The sequence below is a fragment of the Macaca nemestrina genome, chromosome 18, assembly GCF_043159975.1.
Source record: "Macaca nemestrina isolate mMacNem1 chromosome 18, mMacNem.hap1, whole genome shotgun sequence".
NCBI classification, from domain to species: Eukaryota; Metazoa; Chordata; class Mammalia; order Primates; family Cercopithecidae; genus Macaca; species Macaca nemestrina.
Window position 1 is genome coordinate 49,885,851 of NC_092142.1, and position 22,431 is coordinate 49,908,281.

Below are 22,431 nucleotides of genomic sequence, written 5' to 3' on the forward strand. Positions count from 1 at the left end.
ATATATACTATATAGTATATAATATAGTTATGTAGGGCAACCTGTTTGCCCTGTACCCCTAGGCCACCCAAAGCAGGGAGTCCTCAGGCCACAGGGCTTCCTTGGCCCTGGCCTATCCAACTTCAGAAGGGGTGGGGCTTAGCTTGGAAAGCTGCCAGGGAATGCCAGGAGGTTCCCCATGCATGAAAATCTTTTCCTCAGGGCACTGCAAAGGCCCTCCTGGTTCTAACTCTCTAAGAAGCTGTTTTTCCCTGATGTCCCTTGAGCTGTAAGATTCCGAAGTACCCTGGAATGGAGAAGCATGGAGAGAGTTCCTGCTTCCCCACTCCAGCTGTATCTGAGCCAGCATGGCCTCTGCCCACAACTAGGTGGGGCATGTGAAGAGCACTGTGCCCAGGTATTGGTGCAGAGGGCAGGTGCCAGGGAGAGCGGGCTGGACCAGGTCACTACAGCAAAGCCACAGGGCAGCAAGCAGTTGAAAGGAGAGGCTTTGGAGTCAGGCGGATCTGAATTTCAACCTCCAGTTGTTCCATTGTGAGACTTTGAGACCTAGGGTAAGTCATCAAACTGCTCTCACTTCAGTTTTCAGTTCTGTAAATCAGAGATAATGAACTACCTACCTCGCAGGGGAGGCTCAGTCCACAAAAAGTGCTTAGCACAGTGCCAGGCACACGGTAAGCACTTAATACATGGTGGCTGCTACAATTAAAACCCATTCAGGCCAGGCACGGTGGCTCAGACCTGTTATCCTAGCACTTTAGGAGGCCGAGGCAGGCAGATCCCTTGAGGCCAGGAGTTCGAGAACAGCCTGGCCAACATGGTGAAACCCCATCTGTACTAAAAGTACAAAAATTAGCTGGGCGTGGTGGCGCACACCTGCGATCCCAGCTACTCAGGAGGCTGAGGCAGGAGAGTCCCTTGAACCCAGGAGGTGGAGGTTGAAGTGAGCTGAGATTGCACCACTGAGTGAGGCTTGGTCAACAAATAAACAAACCCACTCAGTGAGGCAGTTTTGAAAGACTGATTTGGTTGTATTTGCAAAATTACCAACATCATACCTTTCGACTCAGCCTATCAGTTTAACTGGAGCCGAGAATTAGTCCTAAGGAAATAACACAGGTTGAGTATCCCTTACCTGAAATGCTTGGGACCAAAAATGATTTGGATTCCAGGTTTTTTTGTTTGTTTGTTTGATTGATTGATTTTCAAATACTGGCATTACACTTACCAGTTGAGGATCTCAAATTTGTAACCTGAAGGGCTCCACTGAGCATTTCCTTTGAGCATCATGTTGGCACTCTAAATGTTTCAAAGTTTGGAGCATTTCGGATTTTGAATTTTCATATTAGAGGTACTCAACCTGGGCAGGGCGCAGTGGCTCACACCTGTAATCCCAGCACTTTGGGAGGCCAAGGTGGGCAGCTCACCTGAGGTCAGGAGTTCAAGGCCAGTCTGGACAACATGGCAAAACTCCGTCTCTACTAAAAATACAAAAATTAGCCAGGAGTGGTGGTGGGCACCTGTAATCCCAGCTACTCGGGAGGCTGAGGCGGGAGAACTTCTTGAACCCAGGAGGCAGAAGTTGCAGTAAGCTGAGATCACACCACTGCACTCTAACTCAGGCAACAGAGAACAAGACTCTGTCAAAAAAAAAAAAAAAAAAAAAGAAGAGGTACTCAATCTGTACTAAACATGAAAATTGTTTTATCTACAAAGATGTTCATCAGAGCATTCTTTGTGGTACTGAAAAGGTGAAATAACTGAAATGTTCAACACTAAGGGGATGGTTATCACTAAAGTGATAATACATCTCCCATTTATTGAGTGCCTTCCATGCAGCAGACACTAAACTTACATTGTTTCATTTATTCCTCATGATAGTGATGCTTTCCCCATCTAAGAGATAAGAAATGGGACATAGGAGGACATCCTTAGCTGGAGGTCACAGGCTGAGGTTTATCATGACCCAATCACAATGCATAGATGAGTGGCTGCTGGTGGTTGTCGAGGGTGGAGGAAGCTGAGAAATAGAAGCGCATTCTCCCCAAGAGAGAAGGGTTGTTAAGACTAAGATGGAAAGAAGTGGGTGGGATGTGATCAACACCTCTGTTGTCAGAGCTGAGTCTTGGGAGGAGGAAGTCAAATGTTGGCATCTGTTTCCAGGGCTTGCCTGTCCACCAACCAATGATGCAAATGAGCTGACATCGACCAAGAGAGTAGCAGAGGTGTCTGCAGGGTGAAATGAGTCAGCAAGGGATGTGCTGGACTGCTCACCATACCCAGAGCTTTGCCGTGTTGTCACCCCTAGGGCTGAAGGGGAGAAGAGAAAGTAGTGCTTCCCTGTGAGAACTAGAATTGCAGGAAGGGCCACCTGGTGGGAGGTGTCACCATGCAAGGATTCAGCTCCTAGCAGAGACACAACAATAAAGCAAGGAGGGACCCAGGGAGAAATTATCCACCTTATCTCTCTGCTCACCTGCTCATCTCCTGCTTTATCAGCCAAGCCTGACCAGAAGCCAGAGGGTAAGGAGGCTGGATATGTGGTCCCCAACAATTAACCTCAAGGCCGAGAACAGAGCAGAGAACAAGTCCAGGAGGAGGGCTAACAGAATAACCAGTGTTGCATGACACCAGGGTGCCTTTCTGGGGAATACATGAGATAACTGGATAACTTTGAAAAGTTAAAAACCGCAAAGGTGAGGTATTTGTGTTGAGTTGGTAGGACACAATTGTATCATCTTTTAGTTTTCATTACTCAGCTAACACCGAGACTGTGCTGACCTGAATCTATTCACTGGGGACAGATGCTTGACATGGTCCTTGCTGTCAGATGTTTATAATCTAGTTGGGGAGAGAGAGAAAAAAAAAAAGATAAAATAAGGAAATTGCAATGCAAGTAATGAGATGAATACTAACATCGGAGTGTGCACGCCAGCATTGAGGACTGGGAAGGGGGAAGAGGGGCAGGCCAGTTGCCTGGTGGTGGGTTGCCAGGGGCAGGGTCCAGGAGAACTGGATTCTAGCCCTGTGGGCCTTTGGGCAAGTTACTCCTTCCCTCTGACCTGCAGTTTCCTCATCTATAACATGAAGAGAAGTGTTCCCACCACATTGCTCTCCAGGATGAGGTGAGAATAAGTGATGAGGTGAGTGTCCTGCCACTTTAGAAAGATAAAACTCAGCTTATGATGACCATGGAGGCCTAAGCTCCCTGTGATGCCATTATCTTCATTCAGTTCTGAGACGGTTTCAGGGCTCTCTGTAGAATTTGTTCTCTAGATGGAGGATGAGAGGGGATCATTAACTGGAAGATCTTGGCTTATTTTCCCTTATGGTCCCAGATGTGTGAGCATGACAATGATTTCTCTTAATTTTTTATTTAAAAACTTGGCCTAGGGAATATGAGGGAGTGAGTTACATGGCTTCAAATTTCTTCTAACTCGGAAACTCCAAGTTACTCCACTGTGGGATCCCTGGCTTTCTATAAACAACATCAAAAACAATCATCTACCCTTCTATGCAATCTTTAAAAACACTATCTATCCATTCATCCATCCATCCACTCATCCACCTATTTCTCATTCATTCATCTATTCATCTGCTCATTATCCATCCATCACCCATCCATCTATCATCCATCTATCCATCCGTCCATCCATCATCCACCCATTCCTCATCCATCTCTCCATTTATACACACATACATGTGTCCTTCATATGTACATACACATGCCAAGTCCAGTGCCAGGCCCCATGAGTGAAACAAGGCAAGAGTTCTGCCCTCAAAAAGCTTCTCATCTGGCAGAGGAGCTATGAAAAATTCAACAAGAGGCAAAATCCACTAGAAAGCAGGGTGAATATAACTGAGTAGTTAGTGACATAGACAGGAAAAGTTCAGAAAAGAGTGAGACCACTGGAAACTTCCAGAGAAGAAGTGGCCTTCCCAGACCACTGGTGTCTGGACACAGCCCTAAAGAAGAAGGGTTTCAACTTGATCCTGGGCTCCTGAGGCCAGGGACTTCTCATGCCCCATGGCACCCCATCCTAGGCTGGGCCAAAGGACAGTGAGAAATCTTGTCTTCGAAGGGCATGTTCCTAAGCTGGACCCAGCTTCCTTTCCAGCCAGCAACTCTGATCGTATCTTTTCTTGGGCTGGACTTTAAGCCTCTATTCTGCTGACCAGCCCCAGCACTGCAAACATCTTTTAAATTCTCTTTGGAAACAAGGGGATGCAGATGGGAGTTGGAAGTTGCAGGACAAGAATCCAGCCCACAGTACTTCGACCTGGAGGTGCATTCACAGAGTAGCTCCACACACTGAGGGCTGACCCCCATTCTGCCTGGCAAATGCACTTTTTGCTTTCCTGGCTTGGCCATAAATAACCCGGCCACCTCTAATTTGGCCTCCAATACCCTGACCAGCCGTGATTTATTCACAGACCAAAACAGGCATCTCTAATTTGCTAACCAATCGCTGCAATTCTGGCCTCTCCAACCAATAATTCTGCCATCTCTAATTTGCCAATAAATAATTCTGCAGCCTCAAATTTACTAACCAATAATGTGACCAATTTGCTGACCAATGGTTGTGTCAAGGCATAATGGTGCCCCTAGCAGATGGTAATTTGCTAAGCAATATTCGGACCTTTTCCCCTTTAGCAATAAAGAATCTTCGTGATCTTTGAATTCCGAATCCATTGCTTTGCTCAGAAGGATGCTCCAGGCTGCTGAGCTGCAGAAGGCTCCTCCCCAAAGCTTGTGCTTACCTATACATTTTCTTTCTCCTTTTCTCTCTCTCTCTCTCTCTCCCCTGCAATCACAGTTAGTGTCTTGGAATATGAGAGATGTCTTGGCATGTTCATTTTACATATGGAGCTGTTGAGACCCAGAAAGAGATAGTGACTTGCCCAAGATCACACAGCAAGGTCATAGTAGAGCTAGGATTAAAACGCAGGTCCCTTGGCTGCCAACCAAATATCCCAGCTACACTATCCCCAGAAGCAGACTTCCTTCCTCAGGGAATCTGCACCAAGGAGCAGGTTGACGCTGGCTGGGCCAGCTGCCATCGGACTTCGGTTTGTCCTCGGCCAAGTTCCCCTAGTGCCAAGAGAGGGAGGAAGTTGACCCTGCTGACCCCACCACCTAGGGGGTCTGAGAACTGGACAGGAAGGAGATTAGCTGTGCCACACAGAGGTCTTGGCCCGATTTCAGTCCCAGGAAATGCTGGCTCTCAGCAGAAACCAAGAGCCAAATCCCACATCCCTTAAGAGAGTTGGCACCCACATTTCCCAGAATGAGTAAGAACAAGAGTTCAGAAAAGTAAAGCAGATATCCCTCCCCCAGTAGGTCCTGGGGACAAGGCACGGTGGCCCCATGAAAACACAGGAGATGCCTTAGCACAGAAAATCCTAACCATGTCTGGGGCCAAGGGGAGCCATTTAGAGGAACATCCGCTTGGTCCCTTCCCCACTTCCCAGGTCAGAGGTGAGCCTAAGCTGGCCCTTCCCAAATATTTGTGCAGTTCAGAAAGACAACACCTCATTTGACTGTTTCTGCCCTTTCATCTGAAAAGGTCTATGTGGCTCATTTTTATGCTCATGGCTCTTTTCAGAAGTTAAAGCAGAGTAAAACCAACAACAGTGCTTTGAGAATTGGAGGGAGGATTCCTAGGGATGTCAGAACATGCCTGGACCCCCTCTGAGTGCCACTGAACCTAAGGGACTGCATTTTGAGAGCAGGGAGGTAGTGATGAGGGCAGGTAGGCCTGTGATCTATTTTGGGACACTGAGGGTTTTCCCCGTAAGGGACACATCCCCTGCAGTCCTGATTCCCTCGGGACCAAGTCCTCTTCCAGTGCTGTGCCAAGTCTGGGCCAGCAAGGAGAATGGAACCAGGTGGAAACAACAGTGGAAGAAATGGTGGCAGAGAGAGGAGAAAAAGAGTAGCTCAGTGTCAGCACTGAACCTCTTGGCTGTGAGGGGCTGTCTGGGGATTGCATTTTATTCTTTTAGGTCTGGGAACGTGCTGCTCTCCATCTCCAAGGCCTGAGCAGGAGAAAATGGACAAATTGGAGCAAGCAGGCTCTGGTTAGACTCTCGGGAGAGCTTTCTTGAAGGCAGATCAGCAGATGCTAGTATATTCTAGAAGGGATGACACAGTAAGTTATATTCATTGCATGTATCCGATTTCTGCCCTCCTAGGGTGGACTTTGAAAACTGAAGAGCTGATTTGGATTTTGTCCTGGTCTAGTGACAGATCTCAGCTCAGGTGTCACCTCTTCTGGGCAGAGTGGATTGGGTACCCACTCTGTTTCTTCTGATTCTGGCATTTCTTAGCCTTCAAAGTGTCTGTTGGATCATGAATCCTTTCCTCGCTGCACTGTGAGCTCCTCGAGGCCAAGGCCAGGATCTGTAACCCATTCATTCCCTTGTCTGTTGTTGCATCTCTGAGACTCAGCATGTGCTGGTCCTGGTGTCAGAGCCAGCAAGCATTTACTGAATTATTGGATGGTTCTTTCACCAACTTGGAATCTCAGGTGTCTTTGGAGGTTCTCTAAGCAGGTGAAGTTTCCCCAAAGCAGAGCCTGAGACAATGGCTTCTGATCAAGAAGTTTATTAAGGAAGTGACACCAGAGAGGAAGTGTGCAAGACAAGTGGCAACAAACAGAGAAGGCAGGAAGGCCCATGCAGAGCTGCTTTATGCTGTTGGTCACCAATATGGATGACTGAACTTGATCCCCTGGCGTTCTGGCAAACCTTAGGACATGCATATCAGAACTGCCGACCAGAGGAGGGAAGGGGGAAGCAAGGACCCCTCGATGTTAATGCTCTTTGGTCAAGGACATGAACATCCAGGTTGTGCATGTGTGAGTGCTGCATATCCCATGAGATGGTGGGAAAGAAACTTCAGCAGGAAGTGAGACCAATGGGGCATGGTGCCAGGTGCGTGCTGCCAGATGGCACCTGTGCCAAGTGATTGCAGCCTGCATACAACTGGGTGCTGCAGTAGTGTCTAGAGAGGGAGGTGAGACCGAGGCGTCTTGAAGTGTCACACAAGCAGCATCTGATACATAGATCTTCCCCTCTTTAGCAAAGGAGTAGATAGGGTGCACTCTGAGAGACAGAAAGGAAGGTGGGAGTGGCCCATCACCAGCTTCCTGTGGGGTGCTGCTGCTGGGCACTCCACCATCTGCAGGTTGGTGCTTGACTGCTGGCCCCATCTTATAGATATGAGGATCACATCTGGGGCCAGCACCCCTGCCAGGTGCTCCTCACCTTCACTTCTCAGGAACACATTCAGCCCCGTGGAGACTCTCCCAGGCCCCTTCCCCACTTTAGCTCTCCTGCACCTGTTATTCACCACTGGGTCCCTAGCATCAGTTTCCTTTCCCTCTTAGAGAGAGAGAAAGAAAAAAAAGCAGCAAAGGTGTGGTCAGCTCAGCTAGGAAACCACTTTGAATCTTCACCCAGGCCTGAGCACTGATAATAGTGTAACGTTGGGGTCACCTTCACAGAGCACTTCCATAGGCATAATTTAATTTTTTTAAATAGGGAAACAAGATTTCAAGGCTAAAATTGGGCTGGACAGCAGAGGAAGGGAGTGGCTGGGTGCCTCACACTTGCAAAGGGAAGAGGTCTGGTTTCAGCTCCGCTGCTAGACGTGTCTGTTCTCACTAAGTGATGCAGCGCCTCGAGCATTGTGGTAACAGAGCCACAAAATGGCAGGAAAAGAGGCAGTAGACGCAAAAGGAGGAAAGGCTGTCATGCAAAGGGTGTGACCAGAAGCAGGGGAGCCACAAGGAGAGCAACTTGGGCAAGGACAGGGAAATTCAGAAACCAGCTCTAAGGACACAAGCAGAGGCCACAGGGCAGGTGCCCATAATGACCACATGGGCACCGCAGGGCAGGCTGGGCTTGGTGCACCAGGGACAGTAGAGAGCGGTGGGGACAGTGGCCAACTGCAGAACCCAAGCCTCCTCTGAAGGGGCAGACGCTGACCCACTCCAGTCAATTGCTGCCATGAGCAAATGTGGATGATGCCGAATCTTCCCATTTCTAAAGAGAAGGTGGAAATCAGATTTTTAAGCAAAATCTCTTGCTTTAAAAATGTTATCCATGAATTTTCAGAAAATATTATGCAGGACAGACGAAACACCCCCCAAGGGCTGATTTCAGCTCTCAGGCAGCCAGTTCTTAACCACTGTGGGAAAGAACAGGCCCACGACATGCCCAGTGTCTTTCCCATCCTTCACCCCTCTGACAAACCCAGTCTGCAAATGGGCCAACTCTGGGACTGGGGGGCTGGGCGTCAAGCTTGCTAACAAACTGTGTAATTATTACTCACAGGTTTGGGGCTATCAATTTTGTCTTTCCTGGACCCTCTCACCTTTGATAACTATGAACTTCACAGGACAGTTTTCTTCTCTTTTGTTTACTGATGGATCCCGCACACCTAGTAAAGGGCCCAACATGTAGTAGATGCTAGGTGCACAGTACGTGTCTGTTTCATGAGTGAATGACAGAAGGAGGCAGATGAGCGTCATTTCTTTTCTTTTCTTTTTTTTTTTTTTTTTTTTGAGACGGAGTCTTGCTCTGTCACCAGGCTGGAGTGCAGTGGCGCAATCTCAGCTCACTGCAACCTCCGCCTCCTGGGTTCAAGCGATTCTCCTGCCTCAGCCTCCTGAGTAGCTGGGACTACAGGCGTGCACCACCATGCCCAGCTAATTTTTGTACTTTTAGTAGAGACGGGGTTTCACCATGTTGTCCAGGATGGTCTCTATCTCCTGACCTCGTGATCTGCCCACCTCAGGCTCCCAAAGTGCTGGGATTACAGGCGTGAGCCACTGCGCCCGGCCTGGTGAGAGTCTTTTCTAACAAGCCTGCCAGGCAAGTTCTCCTCCCGCAGATAATTCTACTCTCCCCGGTGCAGGGAACGGTACAAACTCAGGATAAACGGACCATGAAAGTTCAGGCTTCCCTTTTTCCTCTTCAGCCGGGTGCTATGGCTGGCGGGAGGTGGGACAGGACTTCAAGTCCCCAAACCTTAGGCTGGGATTGCACAAAGCCTATCTGCCAGAGTCTAAGGAGAGAGGCAGACAGAGGAGTGGAGGAGAGAAAAGAGAAAGAAAAATTGTCCCATGCCTGCAACGGTCAAAATGCGTTATTAGGGTGTCCAGGAAATTATAGCTTATGTCTATTAGTTCTTTCAGGGTTAATATTGATGCAGATATTATTTCTATCCACGGCCCCATTTATTTGAAATATTATGACTGGGAGTAGCTGCTGCCGTGAATCAAATCAATTGATGGAATAGTTAGCTGTGCCACCAGGGCAGCCTGCCCGCCCCCTCCCCCTGCCGCGAGCATGAAATATTATGGAGATGGTTCCTTAAAGTGAGCACTTTATCATCATTTGTCTGCAGGCCCCCGCTAGGACAGCCTTGCCCGGCTTCCCGTTGGGCGCTAGGAGCTGTCATAACTCAATCAGGCGGCTAATGTCGCTCCCAGAGCCTCCAGCCCACAGCCTCCAGCAGAGCAGCCTGCTGACAGCCGGGGGTCCCGGCCCGGGGCCTTGCTGCTGGTCACACGCAGGGCAGGGGTATTTTTGGAGGTGGAAATGGCAGTCCTGTTTCCATGTGCCACTTATGGTTCTCCAAACCCAATCTGTCATTTCCCGCCACTGCACTTTTTCTCATGCTGTTTTCTCGCCCGGCCTGGAGTCCCCTCTCCCATGACTCTATCTGTCAAGATTCTATACATTCTAAGACCTGGGTCCATGGCTCACACCTGTAATCCCAGCGCTTTGGGAGACCGAGGCAGGCGGATCACTTGAGGCCAGGAGTTCGAGACCAGCCTGACCAACATGGCGAAACCCCGTCTCTACTGAAAATACAAGAATTAGCCAGTTGTGGTGGCCCAGGTCTATAGTCCCAGCTACTCAAGAGGCTGAGGCATGAGAATTGCTTGGACTGGGAGGCAGAGGTTGCAGTGAGCTGCGATCACGCCACACTGCACTCCAACAGAGTGGCAGAGCAAGACTCCGTCTCAAAAACTAAAAATAAGATAAGATGCTATACATTCTAAGAACAGGATTTGGGACATGGAACCCTGGCTAGGTGCAGGGAAAGGGGCCACATCTGATTCCCCATTCCCTGATACCTCCAGTGACAGCATCATTTAACTGTCATCTAAAAATAATAACAGTAAAAATGATTTTATTAAGCTCACTAGGGTTCAGATCATCTATGCAGTGCTTTGTGCTAGTGGTTGGTAAACTTTTTTACAAAGGGTCGGATGGTAAATATTTTAGGCTTTGTGGGATGTAGTGTCTCTGTTGCAGCCACTCAATGTGTCCTTTGAGAAGGCAGCCATCAGCGATGGAAAAAATGGTCATGGCAGGATTCAGCCATCGTTGGCTTGACCCTGGCTTGATGCTGTCAACTCTTCGAAGGTCTTTGTTCTAATGTCACTTTCTCAATGAGGTCTTCCCTGACTATTGAAAAGTGAACTGGGCCAGGCGCGGTGGCTCAAGCCTGTATCCCCAGCACTTTGGGAGGCCGAGATGGGTGGATCACGAGGTCAAGAGATCGAGACCATCCTGGCTAACACGGTGAAACCCCATCTCTACTAAAAAATACAAAAACCTAGCCAGGCGAGGTGGCGGGTGCCTGTAGTCCCAGCTACTCGGGAGGCTGAGGCAGGAGAACGGCATAAACCTGGGAGGCAGAGCTTGCAGTGAGCTGAGATCCAGCCACTGCACTCCAGCCTGGGTGACAGAGCGAGACTCCATCTCAAAAAAAAAAAAAAAAAAAGAAAAGTGAGCTAACCTTTGGGCATCCCTCAGCTCACAGTCTTGGTTTATTTTTCTCCATACCTCTTATTGCGTATTTTAAAATATGTTTTGGGCTGTGTGTGGTGGCTCACGTCTATAATCCTGGTGCTTTAAGAGGCTCAGGTGGGTGGATGGCTTGAGTCCAGGCATTTGAGGCCAGCCTGGGCAACATCACGAGATCCAGTTGCTACAAAAAAAAATTTAGAAATTAGCCAAGCACAGTGGGCATTCCTGTAGCCTCAGCTACTTGGGAGGCTGAGGTGGGAGGATCGTTTGAACCCAAGGAGAAGCAGTGAGCCTGATCACGCCACTGCACTCTGGCCTGGACAAAGCGAGACCCTGTCTCTAAAATAAATAGATAGATAGATAGATAGATAGATAGATAGATAGATAGATAGATAGATAGATAAATTAAAATATGTCTTTGCTTTGTTGTGTTGTTAATAATACCACCACCAGCAGCACACACTTGCCAGTAGAATGTCAGGTCCATGAGGACAGAGAACTTGCCTGTTACGTGAATCACATTTGCCTTTCTAGTATCAAGCCAGTGCTCGGCCCCATAACTGGCACTTCCTTAGCCTTTGATCAACAGGCAACCCTGAAGTCTGCACTGTTAGGATCCCCATTTTTCAGACTGAGGCCCAGAAAGCTGCAGGAATTGTCCCAGGTCACCGAGCCAGTAGATGTTCTTGATCTCACACTTGAGTTTTCGCTGCAGTTTTCTTTATTTCGATGTATGAATTTATCAAATCCTTCTCCTAGTCCTGTAAGATAGGCTGGATCTGTTATTTTTCCCCTGGTGCAGGTAGGGAAACTGAGGCAGATGTGGGGTGGCTAGCAAGCAGTGAGGTCAGGACTGGAATCCTGTCATCAAAGTCCGTTTTCTTACCACTCTGGCATTTTTTTCACAAGCACCAAGAGCCTGGGGCCTGGGATGTCCTGGCTGGGAGGTGGGAAGCCCTAAGCATGCTCCCCACCAGCCTCTGACTTACCTGTGACCAGGAGGAAATCACCATCCTCATGATCACATCTTATGGGACCCCCAGGGCTCCAGGGTGGCCATAAAGATGCAACTAAAGAGCCTGGCATGGTGCTTCCAGGACCAGCTCTCCTGTTTGCCCCACCCTGGCAGTTTCTCCCCACACAGCTTCTGCCTGCACCAGTCTCTCCACCTAGACTGCCTTTTCCCCACCTCTTCTCATTCAGATTCTTTGTATCCTTGAACAAAGGCTGGAAAAAAAATTTCAGCCTTTTAAACAGGTGTTTTTCAGGGGCTGCCCTTTGGCAGTGAGAAGCAAAGCTTGAAATCCTCCTCTGGGTCTGTGCCACTATAAGAGGAAGGAAGAGTTGAAGACTCCTTAGGTCAAGATCCCTCGCACCTCATGGGAAGCCCTGGGGTACCCAAGGATGTATAAGACAACAGAGCTTGAAGTTTCTTTGCAGATAATCCAGAATTTGACCCACAGAACCCTAAGCACATTAGAAACCATAATGATTAACTTTATGTGTCAACTTGGCCAGGCCATGATATCCAGTCTGGGGTCAAAACTTTTGTCTAGATATTGCTTTGAGGGTATCTTTCAGATGTGATTCACATTTAAATCAGTAGACTTTGAGTTAAGCAGGTACACCTTTGTAATATGGGTGGGCCTCATCCAATCAGTTGAAGGCCTCAAGAGAAGATATTGAGGTTCTTTACGGAGGAAGGAATCCTGCCTCAGACTGTCTTCAGACACCAGTACAACATCAGCTGTTCCCTGGGTCTCCAGTCTACCAGCCTGCCCTGCAGATTTCAGACTTGCCAGCCCCCACAACTTCATGAGCCAATTCCTTAACATAAACCTTTCTTTCTCCACACACACGTTGTATTGGTTTGTTTCACTGGAGACCTCTGAAATATCCAGAGAACCTCGAGTCTGACTCTTCATTTAACAGAAAGGATAACCAATGCACAGAGAGGGTAAGTAACTTCCCCAGTGTCACACAGCAGATTAATAACAGTTTGAATCCATCCCAAAAAATGCCTAGGCTAAATCTCTTGCTCTGTAGCAAGGGGCTGGGGCCCTCTCTTTGCACTTCCAAGCCTCCCAGTCAGGTGGAAGGCAGAAATCACATGTGTTCCGGAGAGTATTAGCTCCTCACCAAAGGCGGGTGGGTGGGGAATTAGAAATCAAAAATTCAGTGTGAAAATACAGAAATCTAGCTGCAGAGCCAATTTTCTATCACACTTAGCAACTCCATTTGATGTGATAGTTTGCTAATAAAACATGAGCATTATGGTAACATAATATTTTAAGTATCCATTAACTAATACGTAAATATAATGGAACCTTATGGAAATATACTTAAGCTGTCACCAACACCCCTAATGTAATATGCATGATTTCCAGGGCTATTTATAGCTCCTTGTGCTTACTCTCTCACCAGTGACTTCATTGGCTCAGTCAAAGGGGGATCTTGTTTTCTTTCCCCTGCCTCTGTCTTGATAACTCAACCCTTGGGCCCCTGTCTCTGTGGTTCTGTGGTTCTGTGGTTCTGTGGTTCTGTGGGGCGGGGGGGAGGGGCACCAACACCCATTTGCCCCATAGTGCCCAGTGGATTCTGCTGTAGGCTAGGGCTGGTGCTGGACCCTGGGATGGCATAGAGAAAAGGCACAGTCTGCAGGCATGGAGCCAGTGACCTAGCAGACACACAACACATGGGTGACACGAGTTGTCAAGGGGGAACTGCAAGAATTTGTAAGTGAGCAAAGCAGGGAGGCCTCCTGGAGGAAGTGACACTCCAGCTAAGAAATGGAGGATGAGTAGGAGTTGGCTGGGCAAAGCAGGCAAGAGGAGGGAATGGAGGAGCATGGTGAGGGGTCAACACATGCAAAGACACAAGTGTTAAGAGCAGGCAACAGTCTTGGGAACTGAATACTGTTCAGATACTGATGCAGAGATGATGAGGGGTGGAGAGTGGCAAGACAAGAGGTGGGACCATCACACCTGTAATTCCAGCACTTTGGGAGGCTGAGGCAGACAGATCACTTGAGGTCAGGAGTTTGAAACCAGCCTAGCCAACATGGTGAAACCCTGTCTCTACTAAAAACACAAAAATTAGCTGAGTGTGGTGGCAGACACCTGTAATCCCAGCTACTTGGGAGACTGAGGCAGGAGAATCGCTTGGACCTGGGAGGCTGAGGTTGCAGTGAGCCGAGATTGTGCCACTGCACTCCAGCCTGGGTGACAGAGTGAGACTCCGTCTCAAAAAAAAAAAAAAAAAAAAAACAAGAAGAAAAAGAAAAGATGTGAGACCAGCAAGCAGAGGTTGGGCTCTGGAAGACCCGAAGGCAGGAGGAGATGCTCCTATAAAAGGGCTAGAGCAGGCACCAATGCTGGCCAGGGACTTCCTTTCCAAGGCCAACAGCATCCTAAACCTGGAGGAGAGGAAAACGGCTTCAAGAGAGGTCTCAACCAATTCCATCTGTGGGTTTGTGCCCTGAGATGGGTTTAAAAGAATCCCAGTCTTCAGTCTCCATCTTCAGTCTATGCAACCTTGAACAGCCTCTCTCTGGGCCTTGATGTCTTGATCCTTGACACTGAAGTAGGGGCATGCTGTAAAGGTGATCCAGGCCAGGCCTTCAGGAGAGCTTCAGTGAGCACCATCCCTGCTCCTGCAGACACCGTCCCCAGCAACCCCTGAAGCTGTTTGTAGCAGACTTGGACTTTGGAGCTAATATCTAGCAAATCATCACTTGCAAAGCAATAGTAGGAATCGATGCTGGGCATCACACTCCACCTGAAGTCGAGTAATGCCTCTTCCATCTATTCTATGAATTGAGGTCTTATAGCCCTCTTAGTTTGGGTTTCTCCAAAAGCAAAGCCCAAGACAAGGAATTGAGAGCAAGTGGTTAATTTAGGAAGTGCAGGAACAAGGCTGCGAGTCAGGTACAGTAACATATGCAGCGTGCATTATTTACCTCCTGCGTTATACAGGAGCTTAGTGCCCTGAGAACTCCAGAAAACAAGGCAGAGCATCGTCTTAGAGTTATCTCACCAAGACTCCAGGGAGCTGGGGAAATGTATACCACATCCCGTCAGTCATTGACAGAGGATGACTGCCACTGGGTAGCAAGGCCCTGGACCCTCCAGGCTGCCATGCACACAGCCAGAGCAGCCTTCCCAATGTTCGGAAAAGCTTTCAAGTGGAATGATCTAGGTACTCACAGTTGGGAGTTGATCAAGGCAAGAAGAAAGGGGAAGGCCCACAGGGTATGGTCGGAACACCAACGCAATCACCTGCAGCAGCTAAAAAATCAATCTTTTCAAGTGTCTACGCACTCTCATTGGATTCTTGAAGGGCAGTTGAAAGGAAGCAAGGGAGAAATAATTGCTAACATCCATTAGACAGGTGAGACAATTATGGGTTCAAGAAGAACCTGACGAAGAGCCTGGAGTGTCTTTGTTTTTTCCTTTTGGCTTAGGTTCTACTTCTTAGGTTCACAGATCACCTCCTCCACATGACCTTTTCCTTTGTGAACAGGAAATATACCTTAGGCTGATAGAATCCTGCATTATTATCAGCTGCCAAGATTTGTGGGGATGCTTGTTACTGCAGCATAATCAGGCATATCCTGACTGATGCAGATATATGAAAAGTAGGCTGATTTAGAAATAAAAACAAGTAAACAATAGCAGAGGACATACAGATATAGCAAAGATTAGGACAATGGTCTGCAAATCACTGACATTCGAAGATTAGATAGTGTCTTTGTGCTAATAGGTTGGTACATGTATAAGGAAGGAGTTATTCAGAACATGAAGGGTCAACTTGGCTGCCTGATTACTATCCACAGGTGAGACACAGAGGAGAAGACTGAGGAAATCTTTTCAGCCCCTGGGACATACAATCTGGGCTTGTGGGGCCCTGCTGAAGCTGATTAGAGTGAATGTGATCCATCAGGACTTCTGACTCCCCTGTAGCCAGGCTGGGGCCCAGAGCATGAACCACCCAATCACTGTTGGGGTGAAAGATGCACAGCTCTCCCACTGTGACTCTGGAACCAGCATCATTCAACTCCTGGTATGCAGAATGGTTCCCAGTCTGGACTCTGAGGTCAAATAGAATAGTCCTCCCTCATAATAGCTGTGTGACCTTAGGCAAGTCATTGAACCTCTCTGAGCCTCAGTTTTAACCTCTGTAAAAGGGGATAATAGTAACGCCCATATCTCAGGGTATGGAGAGGCTTAAATGAGATAAGCACGTTTAGTGTTGAACATGTGTCGTTTGACATCTAATCTAAGACTATTAATTGCAGGCCACACCATTGTTTTATGTACCACTAAGAAAGAAAAATATCTGTTAAGCTCTGGTGCAATATCTTAACAATAATGTGAGACAGCAAAGGGTCAGACCAGTCTCTTTTTGCTTTGAAATGTGTTTAATGTATTTCTATGTATTTGGCAATTTCTCCTGCCTTCAGTTTATTCTTGGTGAGTGATAGACAATCCTTTACAGTGTATCTCAGTAACATAAAAAACTTAAGTTGGCTGGGTGTGGTGGCTCACGCCTGTAATCCAGCACTTTGGGAGGCCAAGGCAGGCGGATCACGAGGTCAGGAGATCGAGACCATCCTGGCTAACATGGTGAAACCCCGTCTCTACTGAAAATACAAAAAATTAGCTGGGTGTGGTGGCAGGCACCTGTAGTCCGAGCTACTCGGGAGGCTGAGGCAGGAGAACGGTGAGAACCTGGGAGGCAGAGCTTGCAGTGAGCCGAGATCACGCCACGGCACTCCAGCCTGGGCGACTGAGCGAGACTCAGTCTCAAACAACAACAACAACAACAACAACAACAAACACAAAAAAGCAAAACAAAACAAAACAACCCCACAACTTTATTTCCTTGGGATATCTTCCTGTCTTATGTGCCATAATGCACTTTGTTGTAGCTTTGCAAAATAATAATAATAATAATAATAACACACTGTGGTCATTTCTTCAACAATGAATGTCTGCCTCCTGAATTCTGCCCACATGGCTTGGTGTCCTTAACTGTGCCTTTCTGTGTGCACAGTCACTTGTCATTTCATCGCTGATCATAGACTGATGGTTATGAAGACACATAAAATGGGAATTACATTTAGTGTGGGGACGACAACACCGCAGGGAAAGCCAGTGAGGTGACAACAGTGGGAACAGCAATAACCAAGCTAGTCCAAGCAGTGACAGCTGCATCGTGACAGCCACTTGGCTGATAGTTGAAGACATCATCATTTGTAAGGAGGACCCAATTTCAGAATGTTAAAATGGAAACAAAAAAAAAGTCATCTGAGAATGGATAAAATATAGTAGTAAATGCTCACATCACAGCAGCTACTCATCTTATTTTGGGGATTAAAATTAATACTGTTTTTACTGCACTTACGTGAGTGCCTATTGCATAATCACTGACTTCACTAACGTGGTCACTAACTTCACCACCTGGGGGCTAGGAAACAGGACCTGCATAAAGGTGGGTGGAAGTAGGACTTGGGGTCATTGGGGAGAAGTTGTTTCCAGCCAGGGAAGAGGCCACCAGCCTCCTTTTTCATTCGCTCCCACAGCCAGAGAAGCAGCAGACTGAACTCCTTTCTAAGCAGTGTGGATGGAGCACCTACTGTATATAAGGCACCATGTATGGGAAGGCGGGCAGGGAGGCCATGGGACTGCACATGATGTGGATCCTTTCCTCCAGGGGCTCTCGGGCAAAAGGGGGAGGCACGCACATGAACAACAGTATCCCCTGCACCGGAGACAGTGGTTAGAGCTAACATAACCAGCAACTCAGGCAATTGTCTGGGGAGCCCTGGGGGCCCAGGCTGGGGCCCAGAGCATGGACCACCCACTCGCCGTTGGCTCTACCACTGTGATTCTGGGACCAACATCATTCAGCTCCTGCTGTCTGCATGCAGAGTGGTTCCTAGCCTGGGCGTTGGGGTCAGATAGACTGGGCCTCCCACTGACTAGCCGTGTGGACTTAGGCAAGTTACTTAGCCTATCTGAGCCTCATTTTTAACATCTGTAAAAGAGCATAATGGTAATGCCCACATCCCTGGGATGTAGTTCCACTTGGGAAAGCTTCTTGGAGAAGGGTAAAGGTGTCAAGGGACAGGGAGAGCTGAAGTGGACAATGAGGAAGGAAAGGTGTGGCTGAACAGTGGCAGCAGGTGGAGTTGGGTGGCAGCAAGTGGAGCTGGGTGGCAGCAGGTAGAGCTGGTTGGCGGCAGGTATAGAGTGGAGACCACTAGCAACCTTCATTAACTTCACCACCTGGGGAAATGCCAACATAATAGTCTAGACCCAGGCTGTGACCTAGCCTGAGCTCTGGCTCCTTTCCCAGATGCATATACATACAGGGGCACAACGTGTGTGCTCACAGGCTCCTGCACCTGCTCAATCAGGCGGTCACATATGCACACCATGCACACATCCATGACATGCAGGAATGCGTGTCCATGTACACAGAGGGGCACTCATGTGCTCACAAACATACTTCTGCTGTGCTCTCTTGAGCAATCATGCATGCACGCCATGTGCACATTTAAACACATGAATGCACATCCAGATACATCCACATAGACACACGTGCATGTACACACAGAGGCACACCGAGGTGTGCTTACACACTGTTTCCAACAGCTGCTCTTTGGGGCAACCACACACATACTCATATCCACACACACGCATGCACGTACAGATACATAAACAGGTATGCGTGTCCATAGAGGGGTACATATGGGTACACCCCTACAAGTGCACACACACAGGTACTCTTGGTAAATCTTTTGCAAAAATGGGAACAGTACATCCTCTTCCTGCACCCATGCCCTTGGTAATTTCCCCCAGCCCTGCTGACTCTGGGCTTACCTATGTGACTTGATTTGGACAGTGGGACAATAGCAAATGTAATGCAAGCAGAGATTGAAGTGTTTATACATGAAGACTCGCTCTGGCTGTGCTTAGAACCTTAAAACTGCCATATAAATAAGCCCTGGCTAGCTTGCTGGAGGGTGAGACCATGTGGCCAAGTCAATTTCTGATGTTGCATCAACTGCCACCACCAGATAGATGAATGATGTCACAGTAGACCTCTTACCGTCTCCAGCTGAGCCACCAGCTGCCACAGACACATGAACAGTTTACCTAAGCTGGTCTCGACTAGAAGAACCTCCCAGCCAACCTACAGAATTATGAGAAACTATAAATGTTTGTTGCTAAGCTTCAGGATGACTCGTTACACAGCAGAAGCTAACTGATACAGTCACTCACAGGAACATACAGCTGCACACCATGCACACACCCATGCATTGCACTTATTTGTATACACAAGCACAGAAAGACAGAAAGGTAAACTCACACACACTTCAGTGATCACACACATGGGCACACACACGTATGTGTAAACAGCACACACACACATGTACATCCACAATACATCCCAGAGACATGCTTAGATGCAACACATGCATGTGTATAGCTAAACACTCATATTTGCTCACTTAGACTAATACTGTCCCCGGACTCTGACCACTCTCTATGGACAAGTAAGCAGCCATTAACCAAACCTTCTACCCACTTCCTGGAATCCATTTGGCAGAGGGAAGTCAGTGGTTCTGAAAACAGGTGCCATCCAGCCCAGCCAGGACCCACAGACACACTGAGTCCCACTGTTGAGCAAGGACTCAGAGCATTCTTGGGTCTTCAGGTGGCAAGGCCTCCTGACAGATTGACTGCAAACCTTAGAATCCTTCTTAGTGTCCATCTGAGCCCTCTGATTTGTTTTCCTCTCATTTCTGGATGCTAAGCCTTGGGCATGCGGCGCATGGTAGTACCAGAAGTACTAGAAGTATTAGAAGGTCATTTCCTCCACTCCACACTGCTCCCTCCTGCAACTAGAGTCCCGGCATCCTGGAGTCCAGAGGGCCAGGCAGGCTCTGCTCCCTTGAGGAATGGGTGTTGGCCAAGTCCCCATCATGGTAGCAGGAGCACCAGGGGCCTGGGTGGGTAGGAGGTGACCCAGGCCTCTTGCTTCTCCTAGTGACCTTGCTTCTGTGTGTCTCCTGATCAACACTCACCTGGTTAGAAACAGGGCTCAAAAGGAAGCTGGTGCTCACAGCTAAAGACAGAACCTCTCCTCCTTGGGAATGCCCGTGTGCCCTGCTCCTTTGAATTTGCTATTATACTTCCTTGCACTGTTTGTAATTCAACTTTCCATGTGTTTTCTGTCTCTTCTACCTGTCTGGGGCCATCCATTTGTCCCTCTCTTGCCTTCTGCCATCCTCCTAGTCTGGACTATGCCAAATGCTTGCCTGGGTGACCACAATTACCTTCTAATTGTGGACTTGCACCAGTCATGGCCCCTCAGATCCATTCTCTGTGCTGTTGATGGGCTGTTTCTAAAATGCAGAACTGACCCACGGTGAAAGGCCCATGAGTGGTTCAAAGATGAAGTCAAGCTGGTGAACGACCCACGAGGCCCCAGGTGATTTGAGCCCCAAGCATCTCCCCATCCTGCTCTCTTGCCACTTGCCTCTCACACCCTCTCTTAATCATCGTTGCTTGATGACATGAGTCCCATCAATGTACTGAGTCCTCATTCACCTCCAGGCCTCTGTGCCTTCTGTCCTTGTGGCCTGGAATGCCTCCAGTTCCCCACACAGCACTCCAATCATCCTTCTGCATGGCTAGCTGTTCATGACTCAGCTTAGTAGCCACCGTCTCTGCAAACCTTCCCTGAATTCCAAGGTGCATCCACAGTCTCTACGTAGGGCCAATTACCTGTTCAATTATTTGTACCCCACCCATGTACACACCCATGCATGCCTTATAACAGGAGCTCCTTCAGGGAAGGGCCTGTACCTTGATCACCATTTTGTTCCAATCACATCTCTGGCACATAGTGGGCCAGAAGCAAATGTTTGCAGAATGAATAATTACATCAATGAAGCAAGCTCAGTGGGGAGAAGTGGGGACTGTATCTGTGCTTAACCCAGCATGGTGTTGATGTTTGCAGATAACACTGCAGTCTTGTCCCTCTAATAGAGGGATAGTACAAGTGAGGAGGAAGCCTCGGGGGTCCAGGGTCCTCATCCTCCGAGCTGCATCTCCTTGGCCAAGATCTTTTCATGCTGTGGGCAAATCTACTCACTTTGCTGAGATGAGAGTTTTCCTGGGGCCTGCCTGGTTCATCCTCCAAACTTACCCTTGGGTCAGTCACACTTCAGGGAACACTTGCGTCTCTCTCATTATTCACATTCTGCTTGTTCGAGGCAGCAGGTGCTGAGTGACTGGCTGGTGTTGATCATGGGCGCGTTGTGGCTTCCTGTTAGATAATCCATGGAGTGCGGGTGGAGGGTCCCAGCAAGACCCAGATACAGGCTGCACGGGTGTTGAGAGGCCCCAGGCTGAAGCAGCTAAGACTCTAGCATATGGATTTCAGGACAGAAATGAGTAGGATCTTCTGAAAGGATATGCTCTATTATCTATTTATCCTGGTCAGCTAATATGTGTTGCACTTGGTTATGTTTGAATAAGGAAGTGTCCAGTGTCCAAGGGGATGTAGGATGACTAAGATGACCCACAGCCCCTATCCATAGCATTTCCCTGGCTAGCTAGTAAGGTATATTTACGTCTTACACCATATGCAAATATCCACAAGATAAAAAAAGGGTATGAAAAGTGTCAGGCAGACGGTATCAAGTTCTGAGTTGAGATTATTCTCTTGTAGCCAGAAAGACAGGAAGGAAATCCCTGAAAGGGAAGGGTTTGAGCAATGTGGAATTTGGCTAAATGGAGACTGAGGTTAGGAGCACCTCAGAGGCAATAGTTAGAGGAGATGATACTGCAAACTATCACTCATCAAGAACAGCAATGTGAGAGCTGCTGTGCCAGCACCATCTCTGGCATCTGTGAGCCCCACAGCAAGCCTGCTGGGTGAGTATGTCTCCTTCCATTTTACAGATGAGGAGACTCTGATGGTTCAGAAAGTAAGGGACCTGGCTGGGGCAACTTGTCTTGGAGCTAGGCTGCAAAGCCAGGGCTTTCGGGCTTCAAAGTTTGATGTTCTAGTAACTTTCTTCTGTGTGATGAACCACCTTAAAATTAGCGGCTTGAACAATAATTATTTATTATTATCTCATGGTCTCAGGCCTTTCTCTCTCTCTCTCCATCTGGTCTTTGTGGCACGGTGGTTTTGGTGTCACTGGACCTCTCTTATGGCAGCTCTGGGTTTCAAAGGTGTATGTCCCAAGAGAGAATGTCAGGCGAAAGTGGTATTGCCTTTTATGGCCTAGCTTTGAAAGTGATCTAATGGGGTCAGTCACAAAAGTAATCCCCTCTCCACAGGCTCAAAGGGAGGATCCTTAAGCCTTCATATCTTAAGTGGGAGTGGCAAGGTTCTAGAAGAGTATACAAGACAGGAAATACTGTTGTTACTATTTTTCATTTGCCACATCTGGGTTCCATTGTATTCAGAGGCCAAGACCTAGAAGCAGAGAAATAAAATTGGTATCTGATCTCGGAAATGAAGCCAAAGTACAGCTTAGCAGAAGCAGTAAGTTTTCCCCTAAGGAAGTGAAGGAAA

General features: G+C 48.1%; 1 long non-coding RNA gene across 1 annotated transcript in view; it reads left to right on the forward strand.

Annotated features, from left to right (window-relative positions):
- The first annotated feature begins 304 nt into the window (after positions 1-304).
- LOC105492260 (uncharacterized) overlaps positions 305-22,431 on the forward strand; it is a 65,948-nt gene continuing 43,821 nt past the window's right edge. The window contains exon 1 of the long non-coding RNA XR_011616148.1: positions 305-554. This is a non-coding gene — a long non-coding RNA (uncharacterized lncRNA). The remainder of the gene's footprint in view (positions 555-22,431) is intronic.